The sequence below is a fragment of the Dendrobates tinctorius genome, unplaced genomic scaffold (assembly GCF_039654945.1).
Source record: "Dendrobates tinctorius isolate UK_male_01 unplaced genomic scaffold, ASM3965494v1 ptg000022l, whole genome shotgun sequence".
Classification (NCBI taxonomy): Eukaryota; Metazoa; Chordata; class Amphibia; order Anura; family Dendrobatidae; genus Dendrobates; species Dendrobates tinctorius.
This window is the reverse complement of record NW_027361690.1, coordinates 8,099,542-8,123,138: the sequence shown is the minus strand read 5'-3', so window position 1 is coordinate 8,123,138 and position 23,597 is coordinate 8,099,542. Positions and strand designations below refer to the sequence as shown.

The window sequence follows — 23,597 nt, the reverse complement described above, 5'->3', positions numbered from 1 at the left end:
TCTTCATCAGGCGTTGACTAATACAACATCTGAAGAATCATATATACATGCACAACACAGCACAGAAAAAATGCAATAGATAAGACAAGTGACGTGAAGCAGAAATATCATTATAGCATAGGGAGAAACATAAATATTGGACCAGTTCATAGATAAGGAGTCTGGATGTTTATTGTCCTCTGATTGGGGTCTCCTAATGTGTTGTGATGCCCCCACAAGGTCTTAAGAGCAAATTCCTTAATTGATGTAAAAAGACATAAATCCATGCAACACATTCATTGTCTTATCTATTGCATTTTTTCTGTGCTGTGTTGTGCATATATATGTGATTCTTCAGATGTTGTATTAGTCAATGCCTGATGAAGAGACCTGAGTAGTCTGGAAAGCTTGCAATGTGTTACCATCTTTTCAGTTAGCCATTAAAATGTATCAACCACTGAGGACTCTCAATTCTGAATATTTTTCTATCTACTGGCTAACACGGTACAAAGATATACATCTTTCCTGTACTTTATGCATGTTGTTTTTTATTTTTAACTGCATTATGATTAAGGGAGGTCTTAGTCGAGATACTGTTATATAATGTATATTGTAGTTTTTCTATTGCTTGTGGGTTTGTTGGGGGGTGGGCTCTTCCTCCCTAGGCACAATTTTTATTTTGTTTTTCTGGGTGTTTGGGTTTGCTTGCTGGGACAGACCTTTGCCAAGTTGTTTCTTTTCTAATATTACTCTTTCATGGCCTCAATGTGGCATAGGCTAATATGGCTGACTCTAATACTGTAGCTCCTCAAATTGTTATCTTGGAACGTGGCTGGGCTCAATACTCTGGTGAAACACAGGAAAGTTTTAGACCATGGTACCGTATATGCCCACACATTGTGTTTTTGCAGGAAACTCACTGGATTAGTGGAAAACATCCTCCACTCCTTAACAAGCATTTACCGGACTGCATAGAGGCTTCTTTTTCAAGGAAGAAGCGTGGGGTTCCCATCCTGTTCCATAGAGACCTTAAATATTCCATTCAAGATGTGGTAAGAGACAAGGCGGGATGATATTTGCTAATTAGGATCCTTGCTGAGCAGAGGGAATGCTGCCTTATTAATGTTTACGCACCTAATGCGGCTAGCCCTTCCTTTTTTTCTAAGCTTGTAGAATTTATCCATAGCTGGCATAGTACTAATATTTTATTAGATGGGGATTTAAATGCTCTTCATGATATCTTTTTAGATAGGTCTCCCCACCGCCTGCATCCCTATCCTGGGTTGGAATGGTTCCTATCTTATTAGCTAGGCTTGACTTATTGGATTCCTGGAGATGCTGCCACCCTATGGAAAAAGAAAATACGTTTTACTCTAGGGTTCATGACGTACACACTAGCATTGATTACTGGCTAACATTTACCCTTCATTTTTCATCTTTAAAATCGGTTGAGATTCTTCCAATGGTTATTTCAGATCACTCTCCTGTCCTACTTACCCTAGACCTTCCCACAAGGAAAACTCTCTCCTTTCGTTGGCATTTTCCCTCATATCTTTATACGTCAGATGATTTAAAAAATGTTTTACTGGCTGGTGGGAGACATATGTGGCGCCCCTGAGGGTTCAGTCGCCACAGAGGTACTGCACCTCCTCCTGAGGTGTGGTACCCCACCATTCAGGTAAGGTGGAGACTCCTGACCACACTCCAACATCTGCATCCCACACAACACAGTAGTGTAGCAAAGCACCCTTTGGTGGCTCCATGCTTGGAACACGAAGAGTGCTGGGAGGTGGGTGGAGCTTAGTCTGCACAAGAGAGCGGGAGATTATTAGGACTGGGTCAGTTTGTGAGAGAAGATCCCTTGAGTGGGATGGATGAAGGAAGTGCTGCAGCCGACCTCAGTGACCTGGGTCCGCTGGCACAGGAAAGGAACATTGATAGAAAGCCTGACTCTCTCCATAAGAGAGCAGGAATTGTACGGAACGTGAGGAGAGGAGGACTAAGGATTAGGGTTAGAGGAGAACCCTTCCCAAGCTCACAGCGCAAGGCCGGGGTCCGGTCCCCGAGGTTGTATGGATACTAATGGTCCTGCAGCAGACACCGGAAGAATAGAACCACTTTATTCCCACACAAGACTTGGGGGCACAACAGCAACGTGAGTGAGCCGGGACTTAGTAGCAAGGAGTCCCCGAAGCAGGCTACAGCTGTCTGCCGTACAAGTAGAGTTCATAGGAACATCTGACAGGAGGAACTCCAGTGTAACTCAGTACTGTGAGTACTTCACTATAGGCGCAAAAGGGAGACGTTCAGAAAAGGCACATATGTTGGAGGAGTGTTGGAAAGGAGTACTTCATCTTGCCTGGAAGTTGGCTGAGCCCCTGACCCGGAGGACACGGCACCGAGGCAGGCACCTGTACCTGCAACAGACTGTGAGTAAAACTTTGGAACTACATGCCCTAGTGTCCACTTATTCTTGCGTCAACACACCCAGCACTGCTACACCTAGCACCTGCACCATTCACGTCTCTCCCCTATCTCTTCATCTACAATGCCCTGGGACTACAACCCTGCCTGTGGGGGGCTACACCATCATTGCTGCATCACACCATCTGTCCCAGAGGATGTCTGCAGCGTCGGCTTAACATCTTCATTGCCGAATACCACAGGTGGCATCACGAAACATTCATTAATAAACTTTATTCCATCACTCAACATTCCCCCCTTTTACAATGGACGCCCAGGGCCACGGACCGGGTCACTGCCACTGTGACAACTCCCATTGAACTCCACCGGGCCCGGCTCCGAGTACCACGCTGCCCTGGGTGCGAGGGCGATCCACATACATGGAGGATAACTTGGAAAACTCAGAAGACATCAGTTTATTCTGGGTTACCGCTAAAACAGTGCTCAGAGGACATATTATCTCTTATGTGTCTCAGAAAAAGAAGAATTTGTACTCCTTGTGGCCTCTTCTTGACCAGCTCACTCAAGACTATAGAGATTTCCGGCTACACAATAACTCCTCATCCAAGGAGGCTTACCTCACTGCTAAACATAATCTAGACACCTTACTGCATGAACAAGCGCATAGCCAACTTGCCTACCAACAAAACCACTTCTTTCGTTGGGGTAATAAACCTGGGCGCCTTTTGGCATCACTAACGAAACCCTTCAAAACGGCTACTAAAATCACCAACATTAAACATCCTAATGGCTCCATTATCCGTGACCCAGTTCAAATATGCACGTTTTTTAGAGATTTTTATTCCGATCTCTATGGCCCACCCAACGATTCTCAGGAAGAAGGCTATAATGTCCTTCATATGGTTGATCCACCAGAACTTTCCATCTCTCAAAGAGAAATCTAATATCTAAAGCTCAAGTGTGTGTATGTATGTGTGTGTGTGTGTGTGTGTGTGTGTGTGTGTGTGTGTCCGGGATTGGCATCCGCACCGTCGCAGCTAGAGCCACAAGCACAATCACACGTCAGGACCCCTAGAGCGTCCTAGGCTATGTTGTGAGGCAAAATTTTAACCTTGCGCGTTCCAATTCACCAAACAATTTTGCCCCTATCTACATAATTAGGAAAAAGTGTGTGTGTATCAAGCCCGCCCCTCATTATGATGTCATAATGGTTGCCATGGCGATGCTGATGTCATCTGACCTGTCTCCCCACTGGATATAGCTGATCGCGCGAGATCGTCCTGGTCCGTTTCTTGTCGTCGGCTTCCTGCTGGTGCCGACGAGCGACTCCATGGACGCGGGAGGAAGTCGTCACCAGAGCTGCCGTCTGACAGGTAAGTGACGACCGCCGACCGCTGCTGCATCGCTAGTGAGATCTGCCTGTTTGGAAGCTCACTAGCGACCATTTAGCGATGCACCAGCGATCCTGACCGGGTTGTATCGTTGTCGGAATCCCTGGTGCATCGCTAAATGTAACGGTACCTTTAAAGGGATTACTTGGGACTTTGATTGATGACCTATCTGTAAGATAGGTCCTCATCAGTATGAGATCGGTGGGTTCCGACATCTGACACCCCCCGATCAGCTGAAATGTGCTGCAGCAGTTGCAGATACATGATAAGCATACATGATCGACCGCTGCCTCTGGTCTATAAGACGCACACAATATTTAGAAATATTTTTGTTGTTAAAAAGTGCATCATATAGTCTAGAAAATACAGTTAGTGACAGTCATGCTTTATCTAAGAAATGTATCTTAACCCCTTAACAACTTATGATGGGCTATAAGCAAATAAAATAATTACAAACACTTATTATTGTTACTGGCCGAGAGCATAGTTCATGTATAGCTCTCCCAAGGATCCCAAATAAGAATCAGGTGTGAGACACTCCAAAAATAGCATTTCAAACCACAAAAAAAGAGGAGTACTTTAACCACCAAAGAAGTTAATAATAAATAACAATTTTTTTACACTGTTAGTTACAACAATCAATACCACATGCAATATAAATAGACACAAAGGAGGAGACCTAGGTAAATTCTCAGCAGGGGGATAACAGGCCCATAATATGGCTTGGGTAAACAGGGAAAGTGTCAGTATAGAAATGTTAAATTAAGGTGCACACAATCAACATCTCCACATATCTGACAAAAGTCTATCCCATTAGGCACCATAACATTAGCCAGCATATACTACTACCACTAAAACATGCTTACCCATAATTAGCCAGGACAACACAGTGATCCTCCCTCACCTCTGACGCTCGTTTCGCGTGGATGGCTTTCGAGAAAGCCATCCACACGAAACGTGCGTCAGGGGTGTGGGAGGATGGCACCTATGGACGGTGGGCACTCAGACCATCCTCATGGAGTCGGTTTCTAACCGTTTGTGCAGATACATGAACATTTGTGGCCTGCTGGAGGTCATTTTGCAGGGCTCTGGCAGTGCTCCTTCTGTTCCTCCTTGCACAAAGGCTGAAGTAGCGGTCCTGCTGCTGGGTTGTTGCCCTCCTACGGCCCCCTCAACGTCTCAAGTTGTACTGGCCTGTTTCCAGGTAGCGCCTCCAGCCTCTGGACACTACTTTGACAGCAAACCTTCTTGCCACAGCTCGCATTGATGTGCCACCCTGGATGAGCTGCACTACCTGAGCCACTTGTGTGGGTTGTAGAGTCCGTCTCATGCTCCCACAAGTGTGAAAGCACTACCAACATTCAAAAGTGACCAAAACATCAGCCAGAAAGCATTGGTACTGAGATGTGGTCTGTGGTCCCCACCAGCAGAACCACTCCTTTATTGAGGGTGTCTTGATAATTGCCAATAATTTCCATCTGTTGTCTATTCCATTTGCACAACAGCATGTGAAATTGATTGTCAATCAGTGTTGCTTCTTAAGTGGACAGTTTGATTTCACAGAAGTTTGATTTACTTGGAGTTATATTCTGTTGTTTAAGTGTTTCCTTTATTTTTTGAGCAGTGTATACAGTATATATATATATATATATATACATATATATATATAAACTGTGTTCCAAATTATTATGCAAAAAGAGTTTAGGAGTGATAAGGTTAGAATTTTTTTGTTTGTCATTTAAACTCATTGATGGTGATGTGTGTCAGGGCTCTATATATCACTGAAAGTGGGTCGCCCTCGCTTCACCCAGGGCTGCGGGGTTACTCGGTAGGGGGCCGGTGTCGAGGAGGGAATGTGTCACAGCAGCGGTGACCCGGTCTGTGGCCCTGGGCGCCCAATATCAATGGCGGTGATGTTAATGGTGTTAAAGTTTATTAGGTAGTTTGTGACGCCACCCGTGGTGTTTGGCAAGTAAGGTGGTAAGCCAACGCTGCATGCAGATCCGCTGGGACTGATGGTGTGTTGCAGCAGAGATGGTATAGCTCCCCACAGGTGGAGCTGTAGTCCCAGGGCAGTGTAGGTGCAATGGATGAGGAGAGGCGCAGAATGGTATGGAGGCTGGTGCCCAGGTGTAGTGGTGCTGGAATAACTGAAGGACACCAGAGTATGCGGTTCCAAAGCTTTACTCACTGTTTGCAGTTCACACAACTGCCTGCCTCTGTACTGTGTTCTCCAGGTCAGGGCTCCAGCCAACCTCCAGGCAGGATAGGATTTTCCCCTCCACACTCCGCCAATATATACCTTACTGAATGACTCCTCCAATGCGCCTTTAGGTGCGAAGCACTCCAGTACTTAGTTAACCTGGAATGCCTCTCTCTAGGTGTTCCTAGTCTTTACTTGTATGACAGACAGCTGTAGCCTGCTTCGGGGACTCCACTCTACGTCCCGGCTCTCTATCAGTGTTGCTGTTGTGTCCCAAGTCTATGATGGGAGCAAGGCGTTAGCGGCTCACTACTCCTCCTGTGTCTGTTGCCGGACATAAAGTTCCAATCAACCTCGGGGACCGGGCCCCGGCCTTTGCGCTCTCTGGACTGGAAGGGTTCTCTCTCTTTCTCAACCTGCTTCCCACCGTCCTTCTATTCTCCTTCGTTCCGATCTGTTCTCTCTCTTATGGAAGGTTAGGTTATCAATCTATCAGTCTCTTTCTCTGGTCTTTCTCGTGCCAGCAGCCCAGATCACTGGGACCTGCTGCAGCACGTCCCTCAGACACCCATCTTCTCTCTCCTCTAACCAACTAACCAATAACTTTCACTCTTCCCACTCTTTTATATCTAACTCCACCCGCCTCCCCAGCACATCTCGTGTTACGAAGCAGGGTTCCACGAGGGGTGCTCTGCTAACCCCCAGCCTGAAGCTGTTAGGTGGCCCCACTGAACTATCCTGTGTGTGGAATGCAGGTGTGGAGCGTGGTCAGGAGTTCCCACCTTACCTGGATGGTGGGGCACTACATCTTAGGAGAAGGTGCAGTACCTCTGTGGCGACAGAAGCCTCAGGAGCGCTACAAAAGCAATTACAGATACCGGTGCAAATTAGTTTGGCAGGCGTGTCCAAATAAAGGCAAGACTACTTAAGAAGGCTGTTCCACATTAATAAGCAGCCTACATTTTTTGCCAAAATGGGAAAGAAAAAGGATGTGTCGGCTGCTGAGAAGCAACAAATTGTGGAGTATTTAGGTCAAGGCATGACTACAATCAACATTGCCAAGACACTTCATCGTGATCATCGCACAATCAAGAAGTATGTAGCTGATTCCCAGCACACACGTGTGCGTGCTGATAAGGAAAAATTGAGGACTCTTTCCAACAGGCAATTACTGTCAGGTTAAAAGAGCAGCTGCAAAAATGCCTTGTCATAGCAGCAGACAAGTTTTTGAAGCTGCTGGTGCCTCCAACGTCCCCCGAACAACAAGATGCAGGGTCCTTCAGAGGTTTGCAGCTGTGCGTAAGCCATCCTGTCAATCACCTCTATCCACTGCACACAAGCAGAAACGGCTTCAGTGGGCCAAACGATAAATGAAGACTGACTTCCAAACTGTTTTGTTCACCGATGAGTGCCGTGCAATGCTCGATGGTCCAGATGGATGGAGGGGAGGATGGCTGGTTGATGGACACCTCATGAAAACACGGCTAAGGCGCCAACAAGGAGGAGGTGGAGTAATGTTTTGGGGTGGAATCATGGGGAGAGAGATTGTCGGCCCCTTTAGGATCCCTGAAGGGGTAAAGATGAACTCCATAATCTATGTGGAGTTTCTAAAACAGCACTTCCTGCCATGGTTCAAGAGGAAGAACCGTGTTTTCCGCAGCAAGATCATTTTCATGCATGATAATGCACCGTCTCATGCTGCAAATAACACATCTGCATCTTTGGATGCTATGGGCATAAAAGAGGACAAATTTATGGTGTGGCCACCATCTTCCCCTGACCTCAACCCCATTGAGAACCTCTGGAGCATCATCAAAAGGAGTGTCTATGATGGCGGGAGGCAGTTCACATCTAAGCAACAGCTCTGGGAGGGTATTCTGTCCACATGCAAAACAATTGAAGCACAAACCATCCAAAAACTGACAAATTCAATGGACGAGAGAGTTCAGAAGCTTCTTTCGAACAAGGGGTCCTATGTGCAAATGTAACATCACCTAGAATAAAGTTTTGACTTGAAAACTGTTTGATTTCATTTTGTAATAAGCTGATAATGCATTTTTTTGTTCAAGATAAAAAGGTTGAAAACTCTGCTGTGCATAATAATTTGGAACATGTATTTTGAGTGTTTCTTATTTTTAAAAATATGCTGTTTTCATAGGCAGTTTGTTCAAAAACATTGCAATTATACTAGAATATTAGATGACTGGAAAATAACAATGACTGCAATTCATTTAGGTAGTTTAGAGAAAATATGAGGAAATATTTTTTGCATAATAATTTGGAAAACAGTGTATATATATATATATATATACAGTTGTGGCCAAAAGTATTGACACCCCTGCAATTTTGTCAGATAATACTCAGTTTCTTCCTGAAAATGTTTGCAAAATTCTTTGGTATTATTATCTTCATTTAATTTGTCTTAAATGAAAAGAGAATGAAGCAAAAAGCAAAACATTGATCATTTCACACAAAACTCCAAAAATGGGCCAGACAAAAGTATTGGCACCCTCAGCCTAATACTTGGTTGCACAACCTTTAGCCAAAATAACTGCGACCAACTGCTTCCGGTAACCATCAATGAGTTTCTTACAATGCTCTGCTGGAATTTTAGACCATTCTTCTTTGGCAAACTGCTCCAGGTCCCTGATATTAGAAGGGTGCCTTCTCCAAGCTGCCATTTTTAGATCTCTCCACAGGTGTTCTATGGGATTCAGGTCTGGACTCATTGCTGGCCACCTTAGAAGTCTCCAGTGCGTTCTCTCAAACCATTTTCTAGTGCTTTTTGAAGGGTGTTTTGGGTCATTGTCCTGATGGAAGACCCATGACCTCCGAGGGAGACCCAGCTTTCTCACACTGGGCCCTACATTATGCTGCATAATTTGTTGGTAGTCTTCAGACTTCATAATGCCATGCACACGGTCAAGCAGTCCAGTGCCAGAGGCAGCAAAGCAACCCCAAAACATCAGGGAACCTCCGCCATGTTTGACTGTAGGGACCGTGTTCTTTTCTTTGAATGCCTTTTTTTTTCTCCTGTAAACTCCATGTTGATGCCTTTGCCCAAAAAGCTCTACTTTTGTCTCATCTGACCAGAGAACATTCTTCCAAAACGTTTTAGACTTTTTCAGGTAAGTTTTGGCAAACTCCAGCCTGGCTTTTTTATGTCTCGGGGTAAGAAGTGGGGTCTTCCTGGGTCTCCTACCATACAGTCCCTTTTCATTCAGACGCCGACGGATAGTACGGGTTGACACTGTTGTACCCTCGGACTGCAGGGCAGCTTGAACTTGTTTGGATGTTAGTCGAGGTTCTTTATCCAACATCTGCACAATCTTGCGTTGAAATCTCTTGTCAATTTTTCTTTTCCGTCCATATCTAGGGAGGTTAGCCACAGTGCCATGGGCTTTAAACTTTTTGATGACAATGCGCACGGTAGACACAGGAACATTCTGGTCTTTGGAGATGGACTTGTAGCCTTGAGATTGCTCATGCTTCCTCACAATTTGGTTTCTCAAGTCCTCAGACAGTTCTTTGGTCTTCTTTCTTTTCTCCATGCTCAATGTGGTACACACAAGGACACAGGACAGAGGTTGAGTCAACGTTAATCCATGTCAACTGGCTGCAAGTGTGATTTAGTTATTGTCAACACCTGTTAGGTGCCACAGGTAAGTTACAGGTGCTGTTAATTACACAAATTAGAGAAGCATCACATGATTTTTTGAACAGTGCCAATACTTTTGTCCACCCTCTTTTTTATGCTTGGTGTGGAATTATATCCAATTTGGCTTTAGGACAATTCTTTTTGTGTTTTTTCATTTAAGACAAATTAAATGAAGATAATAATAACAAAGAATTTGTGTTTGCAATCATTTTCAGGAAGAAACTGAGTATTATCTGACAAAATTGCAGGGTTGTCAATACTTTTGGCCACAACTGTATATATATATATACACATATAATATATACAGTATATATCTAATATATAAAGCTGAATGTGTGTGTGTGTATCTTTGTATGTATGTGTGTATAGCCGGGATTGGCATCTGCACCGTCGCAGCTACAGCCACAAGATTTTGCACAGTAACACGTCTGGACCCCGAGAGCGTTATAGGCTATGTTGTGAGGTGAAATTTTAAGCCCCCCGCACGTTCCAATTTACCAAACAATTTTGCCTCTAGGTACATAATGGGGAAAAAGTGTATCTATGTGTGTATGTCCGGGATTGGCATCTGCACCGTCGCAGCTACAGCCACAAAATTTTGCACAGTTACACGTCTGGACCCCGAGGCTATGTTGTGAGGCAAAATTTTAACCCTGCGAGTTCCAATTCACAGAACAATTTGGCCTATTATTCTTATCATTTCTATGGTGTTATCGTCCTTCTGTAAAGCTGGAAATAACACAATTTATTACCGTGCAAACAGACCACCTTCTGACACAGACTGCAGGGGGAGCCCAGTATCACACAGGATAGGATTAGATACAAGGCTCAGCAGTCAGTATCACACAGAAGAGGATTAGACACATGGCTCAGCAGTCAGTATAACACAGGATAGGATTAGATACACAGCTCAGCAGTCAGTATCACACAGAATAGTATTAGATACACGGCTCAGCAGACAGTATCACACAGAATAGGATTAGATACACGGCTCAGCAGTCAGTATCACACAGAATAGTATTAGATACACGGCTCAGCAGACAGTATCACACAGAATAGGATTAGATACACGGCTCAGCAGACAGTATCACACAGGATAGGATTAGATACACTGCTCAGCAGTCAGTATTACACAGAATAGTATTAGATACACGGCTCAGCAGACAGTATCACACAGAATAGGATTAGATACACGGCTCAGCAGTCAGTAACACACAATAGGATTAGATACACAACTCAGCAGAAAGTATCACGCAGGATAGGGTTAGATACACAGATACACATGTTTATCAAAAGGCTCTTGAATGAGTTGAAAATAAAATACTATCAATACTTGGGTAATCGTTTAGTTAATTTGTGTTGCAAATCTGTAGTGTTGAATATATGATGTGAAATGTTTTTATGTGCAATATAATCATTATAATTTGTTATAACTAACCACAGTTGGTTACTATGCCCTGGCAATGCCGGGCTCCTCAGCTAGTATATACATATAATAGATATATACATATAATATATATATATATATATATATATATATACAGTCATATGTAAAAGTTTGGGCACCCCTATTAATGTTAACCTTTTTTCTTTATAACAATTTTGGTTTTTGCAACAGCTATTTCAGTTTCATATATCTAATAACTGATGGACTCAGTTATATTTCTGGATTCAAATGAGGTTTATTGTACTAACAGAAAATGTGCAATCTGCATTTTAACAAAATTTGACCGGTGCAAAAGTATGGGCACCTCAACATAAAAGTGACATTAATATTTCATAGATCCTCCTTTTGCAAAAATAACAGCCTCTAGTCGCTTCCTGTAGCTATTAATGAGTTCCTGGATCCTGGATAAAGGTATTTGTGACCATTTCTGTTTACAAAACAATTCCAGTTCAGTTAAGTTTGATGGTCGCCGAGCATGGACAGCCTGCTTCAAATCATCCCACAGATGTTCAATGATAATCAGGTCTGGGGACTGGGATGGCCATTCCAGAACATTGTAATTGTTCCTCTGCATGAATGCCTGAGTAGATTTGGAGCGGTGTTTTGGATCATTGTCTTGCTGAAATATCCATCCCCTGCGTAACTTCAACTTCGTCACTGATTCTTGCACATTATTGTCAAGAATCTGCTGATACTGAGTTGAATCCATGCGACCCTCAACTTTAACAAGATTCCCGGTGCCGGAATTGGCCACACAGCCCCAAAGCATGATGGAACCTCCACCAAATTTTACTGTGGGTAGCAAGTGTTTTTCTTGGAATGCTGTGTTTTTTAGCCTCCATGCATAACGCCTTTTTGTATGACCAAACCAGGGCTGTGGAGTCGGTAAGCCAAACCTGCGACTCCGACTCCGACTCCTCAATTTCCCTTACACCGACTCCGACTCCAACTCCGACTCCACGACTCCGACTCCCACACATATTGCTTATATTTAAGTGAAAAATTTATTGTAGTACAATGTGAACCTCAGACATTTAATCATTTTTATGATCCAATAATCAAGATATTTAGATAGAACAGAATATATATTGGTGTACTACCCGGTTTTCATTCTTTTTGGTACAGATACGATATGGATAGACAGATATGGATAAATGGATAGATAGAGCAGATTTTGCTATTGAAATTATCTATGACCTCAAAAACCTTTCAGGTTATGCGGTTTTTTAAAAAGATGATCAGCTTTTGCAGCTGAAAAACGTATCCTCAAAAAACACAGGAAAAACGCTGTGTGTGAATGTAGCCTTAGATCAGGAATAGAACAGTCATTTATAGGACATTTCATAACTTTCCCAAACTCCTATGAAAAAATATTCAGCACATCCTGCATTGAATTACTGTACCCAATTTATTATATATTTTAGGAGTCGGAGTCGGTCCATTTTATACCGACTCCAACTCCGACTCCGACTCCACCAAAATGAGCTCCGACTCCGACTCCACGACTCCGACTCCGACTCCACAGCCCTGGACCAAACAACTCAATCTTTGTTTCATCAGTCCACAGGACCTTCTTCCAAAATGTAACTGGCTTGTCCAAATGTGCTTTTGCATACCTCAGGCGACTCTGTTTGTGGAGTGCTTGCAGAAACGGCTTCTTTCGCATCACTCTCCCATACAGCTTCTCTTTGTGCAAAGTGCGCTGTATTGTTGACCGATGCACAGTGACACCATCTGCAGCAAGATGATGCTGCAGGTCTTTGGAGGTGGTCTGTGGATTGTCCTTGACTGTTCTCACCATTCTTCTTCTCTGCCTTTCTGACATTTTTCTTGGCCTGCCACTTCTGGGCTTAACAAGAACTGTACCTGTGTTCTTCCATTTCCTTACTATGTTCCTCACAGTGGAAACTGGCAGGTTAAATCTCTGAGACAACTTTTTGTATCCTTCCCCTGAAAAGCTATGTTGAATAATCTTTGTTTTCAGATCATTTGAGAGTTGTTTTGAGGAGCCCATGATGCCACTCTTCATAGGAGAATCAAATAGGAGAACTACTTGCAAGTGGCCACCTTAAATACCTTTTCTCATGATTTGATACACCTGGCTATGAAGTTCAAAGCTCAATGAGGTTACAAAACCAATTTAGTGCTTCAGGAAGTTAGTAAAAAGTAGTTAGGAGTGTTCAAATTAAGAAAATGATAAGGGTGCCCATACTTTTGCACCGGTCAAATTTTGTTTAAATGCAGATTGCACATTTTCTGTTAGTACAATAAACCTCATTTGAATCCAGAAATATAACTGAGTCCATCAGTTATTAGACATATGAAACTGAAATAGCTGTTGCAAAAACCAAAATTGTTATAAAGAAAAAAGGTTAACATTAATAGGGGTGCCCAAACTTTTACATATGACTGTATATACAGTGGGGCAAAAAAGTATTTAGTCAGTCAGCAATAGTGCAAGTTCCACCACTTAAAAAGATGAGAGGCGTCTGTAATTTACATCATAGGTAGACCTCAACTATGGGAGACAAACTGAGAAAAAAAAATCCAGAAAATCACATTGTCTGTTTTTTTAAATTTTATTTGCATATTATGGTGGAAAATAAGTATTTGGTCAGAAACAAAATTTCATCTCAATACTTTGTGATATATCCTTTGTTGGCAATGACAGAGGTCAAACGTTTTCTGTAAGTCTTCACAAGGTTGCCACACACTGTTGTTGGTATGTTGGCCCATTCCTCCATGCAGATCTCCTCTAGAGCAGTGATGTTTTTGGCTTTTCGCTTGGCAACACGGACTTTCAACTCCCTCCAAAGGTTTTCTATAGGGTTGAGATCTGGAGACTGGCTAGGCCACTCCAGGACCTTGAAATGCTTCTTACGAAGCCACTCCTTCGTTGCCCTGGCGGTGTGCTTTGGATCATTGTCATGTTGAAAGACCCAGCCACATTTCATATTCAATGCCCTTGCTGATGGAAGGAGGTTTGCACTCAAAATCTCACGATACATGGCCCCATTCATTCTTTCATATATATATATGTATGCAAAGTGATCACCCATTGTCTTCAAAACATGAATCAATTCTTCTAAGTATATTTGAAGCACAAACAGACTGTCTCTATGATGAGGAACATATTTGTACTTCAGGGTGGCCTGTGGGCAAAGTCTGGCTTAGGGCAGGAAGATAAGACTCTGCCTACACTCCCACCCCGAAGCATGGGCATATCATTAACTGAAAACTTCTAACACTGATTACACAAGACGGATTTCTTCACCACAGGTATTTTAACCAATATAACGGCACCAACCTAACACTGTAGTTTACTTAGCAAAATCCTGCTGACAGGTTCACTTTAATATTTTGTTGCACAACCTTTTGACGCAATCACTGCAAGAAAATAATTTCTGTAACTCTAAATGAGACTTCTGCACCTGTACAAAGGTATTTTTGCAACACTCCTCCTGAGAAAACGGTTCCAGCTGTCTAAGGTATGAAGAGTGCCTTCTCCAGACTGTTTTTCATCTCATTACAAGAGGATTTAGTTCAAGAATGAAAGCAGGCCACGTTAGAAGAGTCCAAAACTTTCTTGGATGTTCTTAGCTGTGTGGTTTGGGTCACTATCCTGTTGGAGGACCTATGACTTGTGACTGAGACCAATCTTTCTGACACTGGGCAGCACATTTGGCTCCAAAATTGCTTAAATGTCTTGAGATTTCATTGAACCCTGCACAGATTCAAAACACCCAGAGTCAGATGCAGCAAAGCAGCCCCTAAATATATCGAGCCACCTCCATGTTTCACAGTCGGTACAATGTTCTTTTCTTCGTATGCTTCATTTTTGCATATGTGAACATAGAGCTGATGTCACTTGCCACAAAACTACAGGTTTTGTCTCATCTGTCCAAAAGACATTCTCCCAGAAGTTTTGTGGCTTGTTAATATTCAGTTTGGCTTTTTTTATTATTTGCTTTCAACAATTTGCTTCGGTTGTCTTCCATGAAGTCCTCTTTAGCCAAGACAATGACAAATTGTGGGATCTGACACTGATGTACTTTGATCTTGGAGTTCACCTCTAATTTCTTTGTAAGTTGTTCTGGGCTCTTTGGTTAACATTCATAACACCAGTCTCTTCAACATGTTATCAATTTTGCTCCTATGTTCATGTCCAGGGAGGTTGGCTACAGTCCCATAGACCTTAAACTTCTGATTAATATGTGCAACTGATTGTAAGCTTGTGAGCAGGGCCCTAATTCCTCTTTGTCTCTGTTGATTTATGTGATTATTATTATTCAGTAATGTCTATTGTCTGTACAAGTCCCCTCTGAAATGTAATATGCTGCGGAATATGTTGGCACTATAGAAATAAAATTATTATTATTATTCCAACTGTAGTAACTCGAACATCCAGCTGTTCGAAGCTGGTCTTATAGCCTTCAGCATTAACATGTTTGTCTATAATTTTCTTTCTATCCTTCTGAGACAACTCTCTCCATAGCTTTCTTTGGTCTATGTTCAATATGGTACACACAACGATACCAAACAGCACAGTGACTACTTCTCACCCTTTAATTAGGCAGTCTGACTGATTACATGTTTGGGGACACCTGTGATGCTAATTACAGGACATATCTTAGTCTTACATGTCCCTATGGTCAAATTATTTTAAATCTTTTCTAGAGGTATCATCATTTGTGTCCAGGCTATTTTCATTAGTTGATATTCTGTAAGTTTAAATTGAAAATTACTTTTGTCAGTTTCAAGTTATTTCAGTGACCATTGTGTTTTTTTCTTACTTTAGCAGAAGGGCACTAACAATTTTGTCCATGTGTGTACCCATATCTGTCATTAAGAAAAATTAAAATCCATACAGACATCTCCAGAGAGGGGGCACATTGAACATATGGGAAGAGAGAAAGAACTAATACTTCAACCTCCATTGAAGAAGAACTCCACATTGAACATATGGAATTAAAATATATAGGGTTAACTTGCGCTAAAGTGTACACAGGTTATATGCAAAATATCCAGCTAAAACAAGTACAATGACCCCATGAGAGGGCGTATTACCTTGAATAAACTTTAGTTGGCAAGGGAGGAATTATACCGAGGAAGAGAATCATCAGGAGTGAATCCAAGGAAAAAGGTCCTTTCCACTGATAATCAGTCGCTCTGAGATAACAGTTGTCTCTGATGCAAACAAGGGGGTCTAATCTCCCTGCACACCGCTGTCCCGGCCGGAAACTAGCGTGCGGCTGGAGATATGAAGCGCCGACCTATGCAGCTTACAGACGCTGCATAAGGGGCAAGCCTGCAAAGTCCAAAAACGCTGCAGGACCTTGCGTGACGTCACAGTCACGTGATGTGTCACGTGACAGGCAAAGAATAGCTACATCACATGACTGTGACGTCACGCAAGGTCCTGCAGCGTTTTTGGACTTTGCAGGCTTGCCCCTTATGCAGCGTCTGTAAGCTGCATAGGTCGGCGCTTCATATCTCCAGCCGCACGCTAGTTTCCGGCCGGGACAGCGGTGTGCAGGGAGATTAGACCCCCTTGTTTGCATCAGAGACAACTGTTATCTCAGAGCGACTGATTATCAGTGGAAAGGACCTTTTTCCTTGGATTCACTCCTGAAGATTCTCTTCCTCGGTATAATTCCTCCCTTGCCAACTAAAGTTTATTCAAGGTAATACGCCCTCTCATGGGGTCATTGTACTTGTTTTAGCTGGATATTTTGCATATATCCTGTGTACACTTTAGCGCAAGTTAACCCTATATATTTTAATTTTATATGTTTCTGGACAAATTGAGTGGTTTTTTGTCCTATTACTTGCTGCTGTGCACTCTAAGTTCTTGCGCTTAGCCCCGTTAGGTATTTTATATTTATTAACATGGAATTAATTACAGTATAGCTGGAATTAGAAAAACTAATTATAACTAGGAAAGAGAAAGAGAGCTGCCACTTCCATCTCCGTTGAAGTAAGGGCCTCCTGCAGTGACCAGATAATTACAGCAGGGAGATTTGTTGAGAAGAAGATAACAAGTCTGAAATCTGTTTACGCAGAGCTGGAGAAGTACCTTTCCCAAGGATAAAGCCCCCGTCACACACAGCGATCTTGCTAGTGAGATCGCTGCTGAATCACAAGTTTTGTGACGCAACAGCGATCTCACCAGCGAGATCACTGTGTGTGACAGCTATCAGCGACTGGCCCCCCTGCCGGGTATCGCTGATCGCTGTTGAAATGTCTGGACATTTTTGGGGTCGCTGGTCTCCCGCTGGTCAGCACGCATCACTGCGTGTGACAGGCGGGAGACCAGCGACCAGCGAGCAGGAGCTGGTAACTAAGGTGCACATCGGGTTTCTAAGGGGGCGCGCTGTGCCTAGAAACCCGATGTGTACCTTGGTTACCAGCTCCCTGCATCAGCGCGCTGGTAACTAAGATACACTGCGGGTAACTAAGCAACGTGCGTCGCTTGTTACCCGCGTGTCGCTGGTCCTGATCGCTGGTGAAGCTGCCTATTTGACAGCTCACCAGTGATCACATAGCGACTCATCAGCGATCCTGACAAGGTGATATCGTTGTCGGGATCGCTGGTGAGTCGGTATGTGTGACGGGGCCCTAAGGCTTCCTCTGATCAAATATTATTATTAAATGTTTTGGAGCCAGTGGTCAGGGATGGATATTAGGGTTTGCATTAATCCGATATTTAGCGGAGATATATTTTTGGTGTCATTGCGAAGGGATGAAAATAACGCATTCGTAACATCAGGTTTAGTAATGTTCTTTTGTTATTCCTTTTTATTTCGTGTAATTGTATTTATCTTATTGTTTTGTTCCCATTTGATATTGTCTTGTATATTTTCATAAACACTAGCCTATCTTTCTGGAATAAGCATATAATGTAATAGCTCTGTTCCTCTTGTTCTGAGAACCGGACCCCTGACGCTATCTGTAATGAGTGTCCAATTGGCTTTTATAATTGATTGGTGGTGACAGCTATTAATGGTGGTCTTTTTAAGTTGAGCTGGCAGTGACAGGTTGGGGGTAGGGATGGGCGAACCCCAACTGTAATGTTCGGGACCCGTATCGAACACATAGTGTTCGGTCACAAGGTCTCGAAAACGGGTTTCCATGAGAATTCCATGTTACAGTTCGGGTCCAGTTCAGGTTCAGATCCAGGGCCATTATAATTATACTTACCTGTCCCGCGACGTGTCCTCCTGTCCCAATGTCTCCCGGCCGCATCTGCTTCCGGGGCCGTTAATTAACGTCCGCCGGTATCCACTGCACTCGGCAGTCTTCGGCTTTTTCTGGCAGTGTTCGTGCGGTGACGTCACCGCACGAACACTGCCGGAAAAAGCCGAAGACTGCCGAGTGCAGTGGATACCGGCGGACGTTAATTAACGGCCCCGGAAGCAGATGCGGCCGGGAGACATTGGGACAGGAGGACACGTCGCAGGACAGGTAAGTATAATTATAATGGCCCATATTTGTAAAGTCAAAGTTCGGGGTTCAGACGCAAGTTCGCATCATCTCCAGCCCCAAGCTCGAACTTTGCAAAAACCTTGGGCAAACATCCCGATCCTGAACATTGGGGGGTTCGCCCATCACTAGTCGGGGGTACATATATATATTCCATGCATTGGAATCGGAGGTGTATATAGCATGCACTCCCTGTAAGTTCCCAAATAACTGGCCAAGTAATGGATGCAGCCTTGGCCTCGTGCATCACTCATCATCCAATTGTGTAATTTCCCTCACAATTGGAGGCAGCGGAGTTGCGTTTCCTTGATAACTGGTGGCAGCGGTGAGATCTTTGTAATCCCCCCAGCTGTTAGCCTTGACAAGCTAAGGAAGCTGCGGCGTAACGCGCGTAGGGGGGCAGGCTTGGCAGGGGCATCCACATTACATGTAAGTGTTACACTACATTGTAGCCCTTGTATTCCATTTCAGGATTTTTGCATAGGCAGTCTTTTCACTATGTTTACCTTTAACGCCTATTAGGCTCATTAGCACATAACACTAAGGCACTTTGTATCCAGCATTCTACCCTGAGCATTGATTGTATGTAACACCCTATCTGGGTAAACACATCATTTAAATAGGGTGTTTGCTGTTCATTTTGCACTTTTTTGTGAAAAATCTGCTTGTTATGAAAATTTCTTCTTTATTGTATTTTCAAGGTGCTATTTGAGATTATACTGTGTTAAGGTCCCATCACACCTAGCGACGCTATAACGATCCCGACAGCGATACGACACGACAGGGATCGTTGCCGCATCGCTATGTGGTTGCTATTGAGATGTCAGACAGTCCAATCTACCCAACAACGGAGCAACGATCTAGCGTGTCATAGCGACCTTTGTAACGATGTCGGGAACGCTAATCCCCACCTTGTCTTGCTTCTGAGTCGCTAACGAGGTCGTTAGGCTAGGTGTCAAACGTGACGATACAAGCGACTCAGCGGGACATGAGCGACCAAAGAAATGTCCAGACATTTCGGGCACGATCAGCGATACCTGGCAGGGGGGCTGGTCGCTGATCACTGTCACACACAGCGATCTCGCTGGTAAGATCGCTATAATGTCACAGTTCTAGTGACTCAGCAGCGATCTCGCTAGCGATCTCACTTAGTGTGACAGGGCCTTTAGTGTCAGCTGCAACCTGCATTAGCATTTATGCTCTGTTCATGATTTACTTCAATAAATTATATTCAGCTTGGAAAAACTCTATTTTGATCTCTTGTTGTGCTTAATAGCTCATTTATGAGATTTTGTCGTTATTACAATATGCATATACTAGATGAAGAGCCTGGCGTTGCCTGGGCATAGTAACCAACTGTGGTTAGTTATAACAAATTATAATGATTATATTGCACATAAAAACATTTCACATCATATATTCAACACTACAGATTTGCAGCACAAATTAACTAAACGATTACCCAAGTATTGATAGTATTTTATTTTCAACTCATTCAAGATTTTTGGTTTTTCCTTTCAGTGCAAAGATGAACAGATTTTTGGCAGTTCCAACTCTTGAACAGACCATGTAAAGTTGACCATGAGAAAAGCATGGAGATTGCAAATCGATCCCTACTACTTTCAAGGACTGTCCCTGAGCATTGTTAATGGACATTGCAAATAGCAGTTGAACTGGAAACTGGAGGCGTTTAAAATCAAAAAACAAATCAGATGGAATGAGTGGAATTCTTGGAATGAAAATGTCCTCTCCTTTGGCACATCCTGTTTCTGAGCTGTGTATCTAACCCTATCCTGCGTGATAATGTCTGCTGAGCTGTGTACCTAATCCTCTCCTGTGTGATACTTTCTGCTGAGGTGTGTATCTAATCCTATCGTGTGTTACTGACTGCTCAGCCATGTATCTAATCCTATCCTGTGTGATACTGACTGCTGAGCTGTGTATCTAATCCTATCCTGTGTGATACTGACTGCAGAGCCGTGTATCTAATACTATTGTGTGATACTGTCTGCTGAGCCGTGTATCTAATACTATTCTGTGTGATACTGTCTGCTGAGCCATGTATCTATTCCTATCCTGTGTGATACTGACTGCTGAGCTGTGTATCTAATCCTATCCTGTGTGATACTGACTGCTGAGCTGTGTATCTAATCCTATCCTGTGTGATACTGACTGCTGAGCTGTGTATCTAATCCTATCCTGTGTGATACTGACTGCTGAGCCATGTATCTAATCCTATCCTGTGTGATACTGACTGCTGAGCAGTGTATCTAATCCTATCCTGTGTGATACTGGGCTCCCCCTGCAGTCTGTGTCAGAGGGTGGTCTGTCTTGGCACGGTAATAAATTGTGTTATTTCCAGCTTTACAGAAGGACGATAACACCATAGAAATGATAAGAATAATAGGCCAAATTGGTGAATTGTAACTCACGGGGATAAAATTTTACCTCACAACATAGCCTATGACGCTCTTGGGGTCCAGCTGTAGCTGCGACGGTGCAGATGCCAATCCCGGATATACACACATACATACATACATACAAACATACACACACATTCAGCTTTATATATTAGATACGCATGAGTAGGAGCACACACGCTACATACTAATAAATACTTTTCGAAGGAGAATCAAGTAGACTATTCAATCATGTTTGTTTGAGTGATTGTATTTTTCATAAGAGTGAGGAGTTGTCACCTTATATGGAATCTGTCTCCATGTTTTTGCTGCCCGATCTAAGTGCAGCATTATATAGGTGCAGAGACTTGATTCTAGTGATGTGTCATTTACTGGGTTTTGTGCTGCAGTTTTCATAAAATCACTTCTTTATCACCTTCAGATCTATCAATTCTCTGAATGCTGAGCTCAGTATAACCCTGCCCACACCACTGATTGGTTGTTTTCTGTGTACACTGTGCATAGGCAAATTACTAAATAGTACTGTGGGCGGGGTTATACAGAGCTCATGAGTATGGAGGACTACATGGCAACAGGTTTACTAGTCCTCTAGTGATTATCTCCTGCTGGTAAAATAGTGATTTTTACAGCAAGCAGCCCAATAAGTGACACATTGCTGGAAACATGGTCTCTGTCTCTACGTAATGCTATGTTCAGATTAGGTGGCAAGAAATCGAATTACAGATTCCAGTTAAGGCTTTGGTCACACATCTGTGAGTATTTTTACAACTGTGTAAAACGGACTGTTTCTTATTCCCTGTGTCATCTGATTTGCCTCATCCCCTTTTTCTCATCCATTTTATAAACTGAAGTTGTGTGGAAACTTTTTTATTATCCATTGACTCTTAGCAATAGATCAGTAAAAAAAAGGATGAAACATAGATGAAATACTTAAGAACATTATTATATTATTATTATTATTATTATTTATAAAGCACCATTAGTTCCATGGTGCTGTAAATGAGAAGGGGTTACATACAAATTACAGATATCACTTACAGTAAACAAACTAACAATCATAGACTGATATAGAGGGGAGAGAGGACCCTGCCCTTTCGGGCTTACATTCTACAGGATATATTTGGTCATTCATCTATTTCAGCTGAAAAGTGGATGTGGATAGGACATGTTCTTGCGGCGCCCACTAGAGCCGACGGTACTTGGTACCGGGCCGGTCAGTTCTTTTGGGGATGTCACAGCAGCAAAGACCCGGTCCGTGGCCCTAGGCGTACAATGGAAATAAAGATGATTTTGGGGACTAAAGATGGGAATAATTTGTGACGCCACCCGTGGTGTTCGGCCATGGTGATATGGCCGACGCTGCAGTTCAGATCCACTGGGGCAGTTGGTGACGCAGCAGAGTTGGTAAAGTTCTCCACGGGTAGAGCTAGGCCCCAGGGCAGTTATGGTGTTCAATGTGATGAGGCAGGTGATGCTGTAAATAAATCGGAGGACACAGTGGAGTGCAGTCTTCATACCTTTACTCACATACTCACAGTTCTTCCAGTCACAATCCCCAGCTGGGGTGCTGTGTCCCCCGGGTCGGCGTCTCAGTCAGCTCTCAGGTAATTCGGGCTACACTGTTCCAGAACCCCCTCCTGATGTTCCTTCCCTGGCCGTCCCACTGCGCTGGCTCCCACCTCTCCTGCCCTGCGCCTCACACACCATGTCCCAAGCCAGCAGCCTCAGATCCTGTCAGGCGACGTTCTCTTGGTCCCCTTGATCCTATCCGGCTGCCTTTTCAGCGAATGTGTGCGGGTTTGGCTGTAGCACATGCAGATGCTGCAGCCTCCGGTTAGCTAGCTGAGTCCTCAGTCCACTAGTCAAAATTGTTTGGTGAATTGGAACGCGCGGGGTGAAAATTTTGCCTCACAACACAGCCTATGATGCTCTCGGGGTTCGTGTGACTGTGCAAAATTTTGTGGCTGTAGCTGCGATGGTGCGGATGCCAATCCCGGACATACATACATACATACACACACACATTCAGCTTTATATATTAGATAGGTTAACTATGCGGTCGTTTATGACATAATTCTTACCTCGGTATAGGCGGCTTCTGTGTCAGCACAGGGAAAATGTGCTTTATAAACAAACCACAGTACTTTACAAAATGTTTCTGCAGTAGGACAACGGCCCCAAACATAACCAAGGTCATTAGGAAATATATTTACCATAAAGGAGAACAAGGAGTCCTGGAAGTGATGATATGGCCCCCACCGAAACCTGATCTCAACATCCAGTCTGTGTGGTGGGATTACATTGAGAAACAGAAGGATTTGCACATATAAACAGAAGATCTGTGGTTAGTTCTCTACTAAGATATTTGGAACAACTTCCCGCCAAGTTCCTTCAAAAACTGTGTACACTGGGAAAATTGATGTTATATTGAAGACAAAGGGTGGTCATCACGCCTAATAAAGATTGGATTTAGATTTCTCTTTTAATCACTCACTTTCCATTTGATAATTGATAAAAATAAACTATTAACACTTCTATTTTTGAAAGCATTCTCACTTTGCAGTAGTTTTCCATACCAGCCTATTCCTTTTGC

General features: G+C 43.3%; 1 long non-coding RNA gene across 1 annotated transcript; it reads left to right on the top strand.

Moving 5' to 3' along the window:
• Positions 1-14,260: 14,260 nt before the first annotated feature.
• LOC141083943 (uncharacterized) lies at positions 14,261-21,216 on the top strand. The gene is made up of 2 exons (XR_012230858.1): positions 14,261-14,590; positions 20,106-21,216. It is a non-coding gene; the product is annotated as an uncharacterized lncRNA (long non-coding RNA).
• Positions 21,217-23,597: the final 2,381 nt, after the last annotated feature.